The 13,379-nt window shown below is 42.9% G+C and overlaps 2 long non-coding RNA genes across 2 annotated transcripts; both read left to right on the top strand.

Moving 5' to 3' along the window:
* On the top strand, positions 1-517 carry LOC124292903. Its single transcript, XR_006902860.1, has 3 exons — positions 1-105; positions 202-296; positions 386-517. It is a non-coding gene; the product is annotated as an uncharacterized LOC124292903 (long non-coding RNA).
* Positions 518-4,743: 4,226 nt separating this feature from the next.
* Positions 4,744-5,624, top strand: LOC124292947. The gene is made up of 2 exons (XR_006902905.1): positions 4,744-5,014; positions 5,466-5,624. It is a non-coding gene; the product is annotated as an uncharacterized LOC124292947 (long non-coding RNA).
* Positions 5,625-13,379: the final 7,755 nt, after the last annotated feature.

Below are 13,379 nucleotides of genomic sequence, written 5' to 3'. Positions count from 1 at the left end.
GTGTCGGTAACGGTTCTCGAGGTTACCGAGAAACTTATTGATTTGTATGTGCTACCACGTTACCGAAATACTCAGATAAGTGGAAAGTGGAAGCTTTTTATCTTGGTAAGGATGATTCGAAGTGAAATAAAATATTTCTTTGGTTGTCGCATGCCTATTCACAGTAACGGTAAATCTAACCTGACTCTTCCACGATTGTAGTTGACAATCTGTCTTTATTCTCCCGGACATGACTGATTTGCGAATGACCGTGTTACGATGCGGTTATTTCATTCGTTGTTTCACGTATGTTTCGTGTAAGTATAAGACGTTAATTGTTTTTCCTTCTTTTGATGTTTACATTAGTTGTCAATTCACTTTGTATGATGTGAACAAACTTTTACAGTTCTGAGGATGGCCCCCCAAAGGGGCGAAACGTAAAAATGAGACTAGTTCTTGATTGACCTACGACACCAAAAAAAACATCATTATACATCAAGAAGGTCGAGAAACACTTCCTACTTTATTTAACCTTTTGAGGGGCAGTGGGACGTATACGTCACACCTATTTTTTTCCATATTTCTAGTATATTTTTGCACTTTTTATGTGCTCATAAATACTTTTTAGACTCTCAGATGCCGAAGTCATTAAAATTCCATGCGAAATTGCAATAATTTATTTATGCATATGTTTTTTGTAAGCAATCATGGTGAAAAAACTCGTTTATTTTTGAATCGTCTTTTTTTTACGTATTCCCCAGACACAGTTTTATAATATATATCTTTTTCAGAATTTTCCGTACTCTAGTTTAAAAAAAAAAAATTGGAAATTTCGGAAAATTACCGCCAATTTAAATTTCGTAATTCTGACTCTAGAATCCTAATCAGCGATCCCGAAAACTTATTTTCCATCTATGATTTTTTTAAATTGTTAGGTAGAAAAATGTTCTCAAAAAGTTGATACGGGCTGATTCCACGTGAAGGTTATTTGATACGGCGTTTCTCTGATAGGTCGTCCTAGTAGACGTGATAACACGTTAGTATTTGATTTCAAATAAGGCGCACGGCATTTGTTTCGATTTTTTCATTATTTCACTACAGTATTTGGATGAGTTATTATAATAAAATAAGTCCGTGCCGAATAACACTTAATACGACTAATGTTACGAATAATGCTGGGTGGGGTGACGTTGTGTGCAACAAGTTTGTGTTCAAGGTGGTTTGAGGCGAATAGAAATTAGGTGAATCAGGCCTTCCGTATCTCACACATTTATCTGTCGTAGGCATCTAATAAAATCGGGCATTTAATTAAAAGTCTAGTCATCTAATTAAATGCCGGCATTTAATGAAAATCGTATTGATGTCTTTGATTTACCATTATCTGCCTAGGGATTTACTTAAATGCCGGCATCTAATTGAATGCCGGCCGGATCTCCAGGCAAATAATAAAAAAATCAAATGTATATCCACGCACGATCCGCCCGTGTTTACCGCGCATGTTCACCTAGCGACAGTTTCAAAACAAATATTATGCCCAATTAATTCAGATAGAAGCAGTCGGTCAGTAACCGTTATTGAGTATACAGATTCGCCAATTTATAAATCTTTGGAAATTCTTGAAAATGGAGAGAAGTGGTGTTTGTGAAGAATCATTTTTGCAAAAAATCAAGCATATCATGGATTCCAATAATGGGAAAAGAGTGATGTGGGATTGTGAGCAGTTTGAAAAAGTGAAAACGATTTTGAGCAGAACGGAAGCGAAAGCAGATATGTCTCAGTACTACTACTTCAAGAAATATGAATTGTTGCAAATCGGGTCTGTGAGTAGTATTGTCTTGAAGCGGAGTAGCGAGAGTGACGATTTAGTCTATATGGTTCCAGTGGAAGGTTATTTCGAGAAACTGTTAGAAACTCATAATCAAACTGGCCATGGACGTCGAGATAAGATGCTGTACTACATGAAACAACAATGGCGCATCCCCAGGAGTGCATGTGAGATTATTATTAGTTGTTGTGAGACATGGTACTGAGTACACAGGAAAAAACCCAGGAGCATATGTGTATTGTTTGTGGATCTGGTGTATCACTTAAAGACGCAGTGACATGTCAGGAATGTGATCTGGAAACGCACATTAATTGTGGGACCTTGGCCGATCAAGATACATTTTTTTGCTCGTTATGCTCAAGAGAAAAACATATCCATGATGTACAGGAAGATTGCCATAGGAGGCAGAAATTGGCAATAAATAAAATAGTGACATTTTCTACTAAGAAATTTCCAGAATTGGCTGCTGAAGATTGCATTACACTAGCAGTTCCAACTGTAGATCGAGCCTCCCTTGACTTCAGCAGAATCTTGGGCGTTGTTCTAGATAAACAAAATGAAGTATATCAAATCGGAACTAAGGCAGGAATAATGAAGGGTTGGTCTTCTCGACCGGAGATACAGAAATCAGGAGCCAGTATGATTACTCTTCTGGATGTTCGGAGAGATAATTTTCTTACTCTTAGAGAAGCAGCGGTGGCGCAATCAAAATGCGAGGGCCAAGGTTACAAAAAATGTAACTGCAAAGTGACAAAAGAGCAATGTTCGACAAAGCGGTGTTCTTGCTTCAAAGCCAATATGAAATGCGGATCTCGGTGCCACAATTCTAATCCTTGTGCGAATAAAGACTGTTAACTACATTTTTTTTCTAAATGAATTATAACAAATTTTCAAATGACTTATATAATATTATTATGTTATGTGATTTTCTAGCTGACTATAATAGTTTAATAAATATGACGCGTTGATATATTTCATGGATATACATTTGCTTTTTTTATTATTTGCCTGGAGATCCGGCCGGCATTCAATTAGATGCCGGCATTTAAGTAAATCCCTAGGCAGATAATGGTGAATGAAAGACATCAATACGATTTTCATTAAATGCCGGCATTTAATTAGATGACTAGGCTTTTAATTAAATGCCCGATTTTATTAGATGCCTATGACATATCTACGGTATAGTATATTATGTTACAAGTGTGGAAACTGGGCGATTTTCCATGAGTGTGAAGTTTGCAGCGTGAGCCGCAAGGGTGAGTGCTGCAATCCCACGAGTACAACGGTGGACGCAGCATGCACCAAGCCGAGCGCTATAATCACACGAGTCAGATATCGCCCATCCGCACGTGTAATACACGCCATTTTTTTCCAATTACTTTGAAGGAAAGTTTGATTTGAGAAATACTGAAGGCGTTACTTACGGCGCAGGGATTTGGGGTTAGGTAACCTCCGCTTCCTCTTTCCCGTATTGAATAAACAAACGAATTTAATATACGAAGAAAAAGGGTAAGTTTGCTCGGTCAGTAAAGGTAGGAGTACTGCATGACCTTAATGAAATGCATGCACTAAAAAAAGCCCTAGTAGGTAAAATGTAATATTTCAGGAAGTTGGGCGTACACAGTGTTAGTGAAAGTATCGGGTCTGCCGACTCTCATAAAATTGAACAGTGTATTAGTTAATCTTGATTTTTTCGAAGTACTAGTGTAGTTTGAGTCGAGTTCCAAGGATCGGGGCTACAATGAGAAAGTTCAGTCTTTTCCATGCAACATAGACTCTGAACAAGGGCGGAGTCCCTGTGAATAGGTAACTTCAAATTGCGGATAAGCAACTGAAGATTAGTTTCAGAAGATAAATAAACGGTCTCAACGAATGAGTAACGACATCTCTTGACTTGAGATAGGACTCGAGCCATCATACGATAAGCAAGGCTTACCGACCGATCCAACAATAAAAAAACATAATTTTAAGCCTTCGTATGAAAAGCGGGGTCCTTCATGTCCGGGCCAGATCGGTTTCGATTAATAATTTTCTGAGAAGGGAGGGGGTCACTGATACCATGACCTAAAAAAAAAAATTATATAAGAAGGGGAACCGACCCTCACGCTTGAAAGTCTAAGATCCGAACAGTTGCTGTGAGCAGGTCAAATCCGGAGCAGCACCGCTTCGGAAATTTGAGGCCGCAGGTCAAATATTACCGTTGCTTAATCTAAAGCCGTTGGTGCAGCTGTCTCTTCACGTACACCTTTACAATTTTGGAGCGCGTTATTTACCTAGAAGATATTGGAAATTATTTTGAAATACGTGGATGCCGAAATCGAGCGATACGTAGCCGATAAAGGTAACAGAGATTGTGCATCAACGTTTCAAACCGTTACTTTCAACGAATTGAAGGCATTCATAGGCCTTCCATACTTTTGCAGCGTGCAAAATAATGACCGAGTAAGTCTATCGGAGATCTGGTCGCGCGAGTTCGGGTCAACGCTGTCCAAACTGACGATGTCACAACGACGATTCGAATTTATTAGCTGTCGGCTTCGATTCTGTGACAAAGCTACGCGAGCTGCAAGACGTGCCGAAAATATACTAACGCCAATTCGCGAAATTTGTGACATTTTTTTAATGAACTGTCAAAACAAATATAATCCGAGTCTGTTTTTGACTATTGATGAGCAATTGTTAGTGTTTCGTGGACGTTTCTCAGCACGTCCTTACATCAATTCCAAACAGGAATCGAATCGAATAAAAACAGTTTCCATGAACGACGCGAAAACTTTGTATATGTACAACACCATACCGTACATTGGAAAAGTGCCGGCAGAGCGAGATGAGAGTGTTCTTTTCATCACAATATAATACACTTCGATTGAGATTTGTAATAGAATGAAGCAAGAATTTAATTCAACAGTAATAGACATACGAGGTGTGTTCAAAAAGTAAGGTGACTTTTCTAATTTCGCGGGCTATGTCCGTTCGATCTTCGATTTTTTTTTATGTTATGTTGGTACACTTGTCCCGAACATCTGTACACAGTTTCAAGTGTATAGCATGTTTAGTTTGTTTTTGACAGATACAAAGGTGAGACGTATTTTGGTGTGCTCGGCGATTTTTTGCTATCAAGAAAAATGGATCAAAGAATTTGCATCAAATTTTGTGTAAAAAATGGAATTAAGTGCTCCAAAACACTTGAAATGTTGACAGTGGCATACGGTGAGTCTACTCTTAGTAAAAAAAACGTTTATAAGTGGTACAAGCTCTTCCAAGATGGCCGAGAAGATGCCAATGACGAACCTCGCTCTGGACGCCCCAGCACGTCAACAACAGATGAAAACGTTGAAGCAGTGAAGAAAATTGTTTTGGAAAATCGTCGAATCACTATCAGAGAAGTTGCTGAGGATGTTGGCATATCGGTTGGCTCGTGCCATGAAATTTTTTCGGATGTTTTGGGTATGAGACGTGTGTCAGCGAAGTTTGTTCCGAAACTGCTTAATTTTCACCAGAAGAATCGTCGCATGAGCATCGCTCAGGAGCTGTTGAATGACGTCAATGATGATCCTGATTTACTCAAAAGGGTCATAACTGGTGACGAATCATACCAGCACTTAATTCCATTTTTTACACAAAATTTGATGCAAATTCTTTGATCCATTTTTCTTGATAGCAAAAAATCGCCGAGCACACCAAAATACGTCTCACCTTTGTATCTGTCAAAAACAAACTAAACATGCTATACACTTGAAACTGTGTACAGATGTTCGGGACAAGTGTACCAACATAACATAAAAAAAAATCGAAGATCGAACGGACATAGCCCGCGAAATTAGAAAAGTCACCTTACTTTTTGAACACACCTCGTACTACGCAAAAATATGCGTCAGATTCTGGATTCATTCAAAAGAAATGCTTCAATGGGCGCTGCAAGTGAAGTAAATGGAAAACCAGAAATGATAGAATTTTATGATAAAAACAAATATGGCACAGATTGTTTTGATCAGGTCAGTGGAAATTATTTCTTCGCCTGTACAAGCAATCGCTGGCCAATGCGCTTTTGTTTAGGCATGCTGGATCACGCCAGTGTTAATGCTTGCATTTTATATCATTTTCTGCCTGAAAATAAGAATAAAAATAGAAGAAAGTTTTTGAAAGAACTGACAATTTCATTAATAAAACCTCATTTACAAGAGCGCTGAGCGAAGCCCGGATTGCACAAGTCTTTGATAGCGTCCAAGAAATATCGTTCTCGGACGAGATTGCTAACCCAACGCTAGGATCAAATAAATTAGAAAAAAGAAAGCGATGCCATTTCTATAAAGCCGACAAAGGCAGGAAAACGCAGTACTGCTGCGCTAAGTGCAAAAAGTGGAAATCTGATCGGTTCGTTAACGGCCTGTGAAGATCATTGACTTGTGAGTTGTGCACATTGCCTAGAATAGAATAGTTATACTTGAGTCAATATAATTTTGTTTGACTTGTAAACTTCAGTTTATAATACAAGAGTTGACGGAGAGAAGTTTCAAATTATTTAGTTTTGTGAAATAGACGATAAAAGTAATGTTTTTTAGATAATAATGTTACGAGGTAGAACGCGTAGACTTCGATGAGCGGCAATCGAAACTTATTCTACGCCCAACCAAGATGTTATCTGGCTACTTCAGGGTTCGTACACGTTGATTATGCACTTACTTGCCACTACTCCCAACGCAAGAAATGATAGAAGAAATAAAGAATCGGTTCTACGGGAGATAGACGATTTAAATGGTATAGTTGGTTTATTATTGATGACCGAGTAATTGTAGTATAAAAGTGATCGGTGTGAAGGCGTCGGCTGGGGGGAAGGGTTTGGATTGGCATGGAGAGTGTGCCGTGGTATTTCATATTCCGCCACATAGGTTATAATAACGCACTCTTCCCTCCACAGAATAACCCATAAACAAAGAAGGCACGTCTCAGGCCAATACTCCATAAAGAACGACTAGCGAAATTTAGGGAAGATTTATATATTAATATTAGGCTAATACCTGTCTATTCTCTATCGTTCGTACCGCACTACAAGAGCCACCTCCACCAGACTGGTGGACTTTGGATGAGAGACCCGTGTGGAAATCATCATCACCAGAAAGACTCGGTACGATGGCGCCGTAGGGCGAATACCCAGCACGGTGTAAAAATCAGAGGTGGTCCGACTGGCCCTCAGACGCTGTAATTATTTTATCTTAGTACGGTGGGAATCTGCCAGGAGCCTCATGCATCGGTCCGGATCAGGTAAACAATAATGGCGGCGAACTAACCACACAGTATTTTACTAAAGTTGACAGGCAATCCGGGATCGACGTTTGGGTCTCTGTCGTTTACTCAAAAGACAAGAAAATGGTGAATTGTTGTTTGCCCAACTGTCGGAGCGGATGTCTAGGAGATGACGAAACAATCTCCTTGTTTTGTGCTCCCAAGGATTCTGTTATACTTCAAAAGTGGTTCAGTGCTGTGAAAAAATTTGGCGTCGATCTTGAATTCAATTATTTTATTTGCGAAAAGCACTTCAACTATGGCGTACCTAATTTATATCAGGCGACAGTTGATGATGCTCTAATAAATTGTAAGTTTTCGATTCCATGTGATTTGCATAAGGAAGAAGTCATTGCATACTGTCTAAGTTACTATACAGTCATGAAAATGCATCAATGAACTAAAACAAAAAGTCGGGAAATGGTAAAGACTAGTAGGGTCAAAAAGAAGCAAGCCAAACCATACTCTAAGTGAAAAAGCTATGTTAAATTTTTTATATATTTTAATATAATGTGACGTGGTATTTCGTACCCCGTCACATGGTTTAATTATCGCACTTCCCTACGTACGGAATATCGCTAAAAATAACGAAAGCACGTCCGAGGCCAATACTGCAAAACAAACGACTGGTTATCTTTAAGTGACACTCTCTTTATTAAGCTAATTCTATTCTATTTTCTAATTTTGTAACGCTCTACGAGAACCATCTACGAGACTTCCGCTTCAAGATACCAGGACACTGCCTGACAGGGGTCACGTACCAGCTCAACACCGACCACCACCCACTACAGACGAACGAATACCGCTGAAACCACTCCCGATGGATGCCTATCTAAGTTGTGAACAGGGTCGTGCGTGATGCACAAACAGTACGTCCAACTATTTAAGACTTATCGGCCAGGAGCCTAACCACGGATCAATGCTTCTACCGCTCGAATGCATCGCCCGACGGCGTACAGGGCTGTGCGTCAAAAACACAACAAAGCCTCCCGTCGACGATACTTATCAGACTGGAGCTGAACCGACCACGACATCTACTAAGTCGCTGTCTATCAAATAGAGGACGGTTTTCTCTTAATGAACCGTCCTATCGTAGGGCTGTGGCGTGGAATAGGCTAGACTATGCTAACCACGTGGATCTGGTGGATATGGTGTGGGGATCCGGGTCGAGGGCAATCACCACTAGATCGTTCCGACATGAGGGCTCCGATGAGCGAGGGCCGGAATACAGTGCCAACGAAATAGCTACAACGGGGAGTACCAGTAAAGCAAGGAGTGAAGTACAATCGGTCGCAAGTCCAAGAGATCGGTGACGCAATATTATCGCATACCTCAATATCGCAACACATGAGTGGTACGACCTCCCCCTCACCAACGATACAGCACAGCTGAGGGTAAACATCTCCAACCACCTTCCGACGTCCCGATACCTTAATATCAGTCAGCGAGGAAGAAGAAAAACATGCGGCGAGGGATTATCGCCGCCTACCTGTAGACCAGACCTACGCGACCTGCTGTCCCAATTAGAATAACGCAAATTTGAGGAAGAATCTCGTGACAGCAGCACGACGAAAATCAGGATCATCGCTCGTCTCGACACTCTACGTTCAGTTTTCCATCAATCGAGACGTGCTCTCGTACCCAGAATTATTATCGCTATCCATAGATTCAGTTCTCGCTTTATTACCACATCTTTGGTGCCTGTTCTATCTTCTTTTTACGTAAGTGAGGTTCCTTTTCTCTCTCTCTCTCTGTCTCTCTCTCTGTCTTGGATCTGTCTTGTTGATGCTTGGTGAACAACGTCTACCCGTTATCTCTCGTCACATTTTCTGGCCCTTTTTAGAGTTTTTATTTTGTGAGTTCGGTCTGTCTAGTATTGGTCGGTTCGCGCTGTGCCGGCTCTTAAGTGGTATAAAACTCTTTGCGCCTTGTAGTGCGGCTATTAAATAATTGAGACACACAGTGCATTATAACCCGTTAAAATTTCACGGACGGTTTGACTTTATTGTTTCTTTCTGGAGCTGTCAGTGTCAGTGTCAGACTAGTGAGGTTGAACGCAGCCTTTGTTGACTGTTGACTGTTTTGGGATTACCTTCGTGTTATCTATAGACGTCTATTTATACCAATCTGTGATACCGACTTGCTGATCGTATGGCTCCTCCAAACTGTGCTTTGTGCTACGCCTCTATAGATGTCCTTAGTAGTGCCATTACGACTGGCGACAAATGTAAACATTTATTTCATGCTATCTGTCTCAAAATACGGTTTCAAGTCGAAAGTAGCAGGGCTGCGACAGATCGTGTACGTAGTTGCTGCCCTATTTGTACGAGAGATGAGACAACCGCTATTGGAGCAGAAATTCAAAAAATGCCAACTTTACTCGTGGCTATGAACACTCGCCTTGGTGCGTTTGAAGCCACAGCGGCCAAGGTCAACACGCTCGTAACGGTTGTCGAGGATCTTCGAGGAAAATTTGACAGCATGCTAGCCGATAATGTAGCTCTCAAATCAGGTTTCGAAACTGTCAATGCCACCGTAACAGAGGTAAAGAAAGATGTTGATTCGCTGGCTGAGGTAGCGTCTCGCCATTCAGCGGAGATTAGCGAAATTGGAAGCAAGCTTGCCATCAGGCAGACTGGCGTGCTGGCACCTGCTGATGAGGCTATGTTTTTGCGGGTAGCATGCAATGAAGTTGCGAACCAACTAATCATTACAGGGATTCGAGATGGTGGTGATCGCGAGCGTCTAGATGAACTATTGACCAAACTGCTAGCGGCTCTTAATATACAGCTGCCTCCTGATGCCATAATCCGCTTCGAACGAATGGGCCGCTATAGAGCTCAGAGTGCCCCTAGTGCTTCAACCTTGCGTTTGGATGCAACTGCTCCTGGCTCTCCTCCTGCCTTCACTGCGCGTCCTCTTTTGTTAATACTTGGGTCTCCTGCCTGGTGCGATCAAGTAATTGCGGCTAAGAAGCTCAAGCCTCAACTCCGCGCTGTAGAAATTGATGCCGCCCTCTCGGACCGAAAGGTCTATATTAACAAAAGGCATCTTGTGCAACTTCACCGAGATCTTGAAGAAGTTCCCGTCGCTGAGCCCGAGGTCTGTGTGGATATCTGATGCTGCGTTATTTGTTCGACCTGGACCGGGGATCAAACCGTTACGCTTGCAGCCTTCTTCCGACTTTTCGACCCTAACCGGAGCCCTACTATGACTCACACCTGCGACTGTTCTGAAACCTAAGCGGTCACTGACCCGCCCGGAGCTCCTCAATGTCTGCGGCCTTAACGCCCAGTCGCTGCCTGCCTGCAAAGGATTGGCCATGCCTGCCCATGACGTATCAAAAGTCTTTTGCGTATGTTGGCGTTAACTTTTGGAACTCTGTGCCTCCGTCAATTACATCAGCGTCCACTTTGCCGGTGTTTCGTATTGGCCTGCTAGAAGATCTTCGAGCGGAAGAGGCTGAGCGTGTGCAGCGAGGGTGATGTTTGTGAAACTATTGAAATCAACAAATGTATTGTATGATGTATGATGTATGCTGTATGATGTATTATGCGCGCAGAATGTGGCTGCCCTCTCTGTATGTACGCTTTTCATTCGGTTTGTGTCTATTTCTATTTCTATTTTTATTTTTATTCTATTTTTAATTTTTGTATCTCTCTCTCTCTCTCTCTCTCTCTCTCTCTCTCTCTCTCTCTCTCTCCTCTCCTCTCTCTCCCTCTCTCTCCCTCCCTCCCCCTCCCTCCCCTCCCTCCCTCCCTCCCTCCCTCCCTCCCCTCCCTCCCTCCCTCCCTCCCTCCCTCCCTCCCTCCCCCTCCCTCCCCCCTCCCTCCCCACCTCCCTCCCTACCTCCCTCCCTCCCTCCCTCCCTCCCTCCCTCCCTCCCTCCTCCCTCCCTCCCTCCCTCCCTCCCTCCCTCCCTCCCTCCCTCCCTCCCTCCCTCCCTCCCTCCCTCCCTCCCTCCTCTCTCTCTCTCTCTCTCTCTCTCTCTCTCTCTCTCTCTCTCTCTCTCTCTCTCTCTCTCTCTCTCTCTCGGATTGGTGAGTACCTGTCTGGTTAACTTTCTGTTGCTCTCCCGTTCTGCCCATTTTCTGCTGTTCCCTGCCCGTTTTTCGGGCTCTGCTTCCAGGTTTTTTTCCTCCCCCGTCGCTCACGCAAAATTTGAGCTAAAAATCGTCGTTGCTCTCTCTTTTGAGCTATGGGATCAGGCAATAAACTGAAGACTGGTATCCTATAACCTAACATTCTGGACTGGAACGACTTGGCGGTTGACGGACGGACGATTTGCTGTTTACAACTCCTACGCTACCTTCCCTCTTCCCATTGGACGACCGCTAGGGAAACTCTCGGAAACAATACACTGAAACTGGCATCAATCTTTAAGTACTTATCTACGTCAATGCTGGGTTCCTGTGTGCTTCAGCGCGTGCATATCTACTATTATATGGCATACTCTTTTTCTGCCTTCTTCAAACTGCTCTCTTGAAATTGGCCTTTTTTCTTCCTCTGCACGGCACGTTTTGGGTTTTGGATTTGACAGTTTTCCTAACCTCAATATTCGGGTTACTCATTGGCACGCTTTCTGCTCACCTGTCAATCCCGCCTTTTCTCTATTGTGGACTGGTGGCGCCATCTGTCGGGATCCATTTTTCATTTCATGAGCAATTATCGATAACGAGCTCTGTCGATCATCGGATCATTCACTTATCATCTGGGACTACAAGGATTCAAATTATCTACTTGCGAATACGCTGATCGATCGATTAAGTACTTCTCCTTTACATTACCATGGCTCCAACCTGTGCGATCTGCAATGTCGCTGTCAAACGCAAAGAGCCTTTTGCCTCCTGTACGGGTGTTTGTTCGCGCGACTTTCACCTTTCATGCATTAAATCTGCACATAATTTCGACCCCTCGGAATTTGGCTCGTCATTATTTAAATGTGAACAATGCATGCGACGTCGGTCGACATTACTCGAGCATTCGCCCACATCATCACCTGATCATCTGAATTTGGAGCTTCCCATCTCGATGCAAGCGGCTGCAGCGCCAACTACTGCAACTGCAATGGCCACCACTGCGACTGCAGCGTCTACTGCTGCACCTCGCTTCACTATCGACGATGTGATGTACCAGCAACAGGCTAATGCTGCGGCCGTAGACTCTAAACTCGATAAAAAAATCGATAAGCTCAAAATGGACCTCACTACTGCCTTTGATGCCAAACTCGATCAAAAAATTGAGACCTTGAAACATGATATGATGCAGCAGTATGAATATATTCAAGGCACAGTGGCCGGAGTTATCCAAACAATTTCCACCATTCGTGAGGATGTTGCTGGCCTATCTGCTGGTCAGAGCACTATCTTGTCGAGAGTTGCGGGTGTTGAATGCCAAGCTCTCGTGTCGGCTGAGGAGATCACTTCGATAAAACAACGACATATCGAAGAAACATCTGCAATTAAGCAAGATTTGGCCTCCTTTATTGCCTCGAATTCATCCCTGTCTCGGGCATCTGTTGCACCAGCTTCATCTACGACAACGGAATTTGTTGTTCGTGGTCTACCATTGGAGCTCTCCCTATCCGACTCTGAGATTGTGAGTGCCATCTTCTCCACTCTGGGTGTCTCTCAGCTCTTAGGTGACGTTCTGGATTCACGCGTCATGAAACCCAAAACGGGCCAGCCTAATGATCCTCACGTTCGTAATTCCACTTCGAGCGCTGTGTCCAAGAGATCGCTGATGGTTCGCCTGAAATCATCGGTAACTCGTGACTTTGTCCTTGAAAAAGTGTCAGCTAGAAGGGTCCTTACCGTCCGTGATATCTTCTCTATGAACCGTGATGACCGCATCTACATTAGTGAATTGCTTCCAACAAATATCCATAAGCTTTTACTGTTAGCCAAATCCAGAGCTCGTGAACTCAACCTAAGCCATGTGTGGGCTAATCGGGGTGTTGTCAAGGTTCGGAGAGAAGGCTGTCCTGATATTATAATTCTCCAGTCCGAGTCGGATCTCAATCGACTAGCCTGACTACCGTGACGTACTAAGCCGACTTTGCCGAATATGATAATGCAACCATCTATGTCACCTCTCAAGGTTGCGTCCTTTAATGCTAATTCGCTCCTTGGCCATTTTCCGTTCTTTACTGCGCATGTTGCTCTTAACTTTTATCACATCATCTCTATTTCGGAAACGTGGCTTCATGACAATATTTCAGACGATCTCGTACAACTGCCAGACTACTTTCTCTTACGCAATGATCGAGTTGGCAAGAGGGGTGGTGGGGTTG

The sequence above is a fragment of the Neodiprion lecontei genome, chromosome 2 (assembly GCF_021901455.1).
Source record: "Neodiprion lecontei isolate iyNeoLeco1 chromosome 2, iyNeoLeco1.1, whole genome shotgun sequence".
In the NCBI taxonomy this organism is placed as follows: domain Eukaryota; kingdom Metazoa; phylum Arthropoda; class Insecta; order Hymenoptera; family Diprionidae; genus Neodiprion; species Neodiprion lecontei.
Note: the sequence above shows the minus strand (reverse complement) of the source record. Positions and strands in the feature narration are given on the sequence as shown.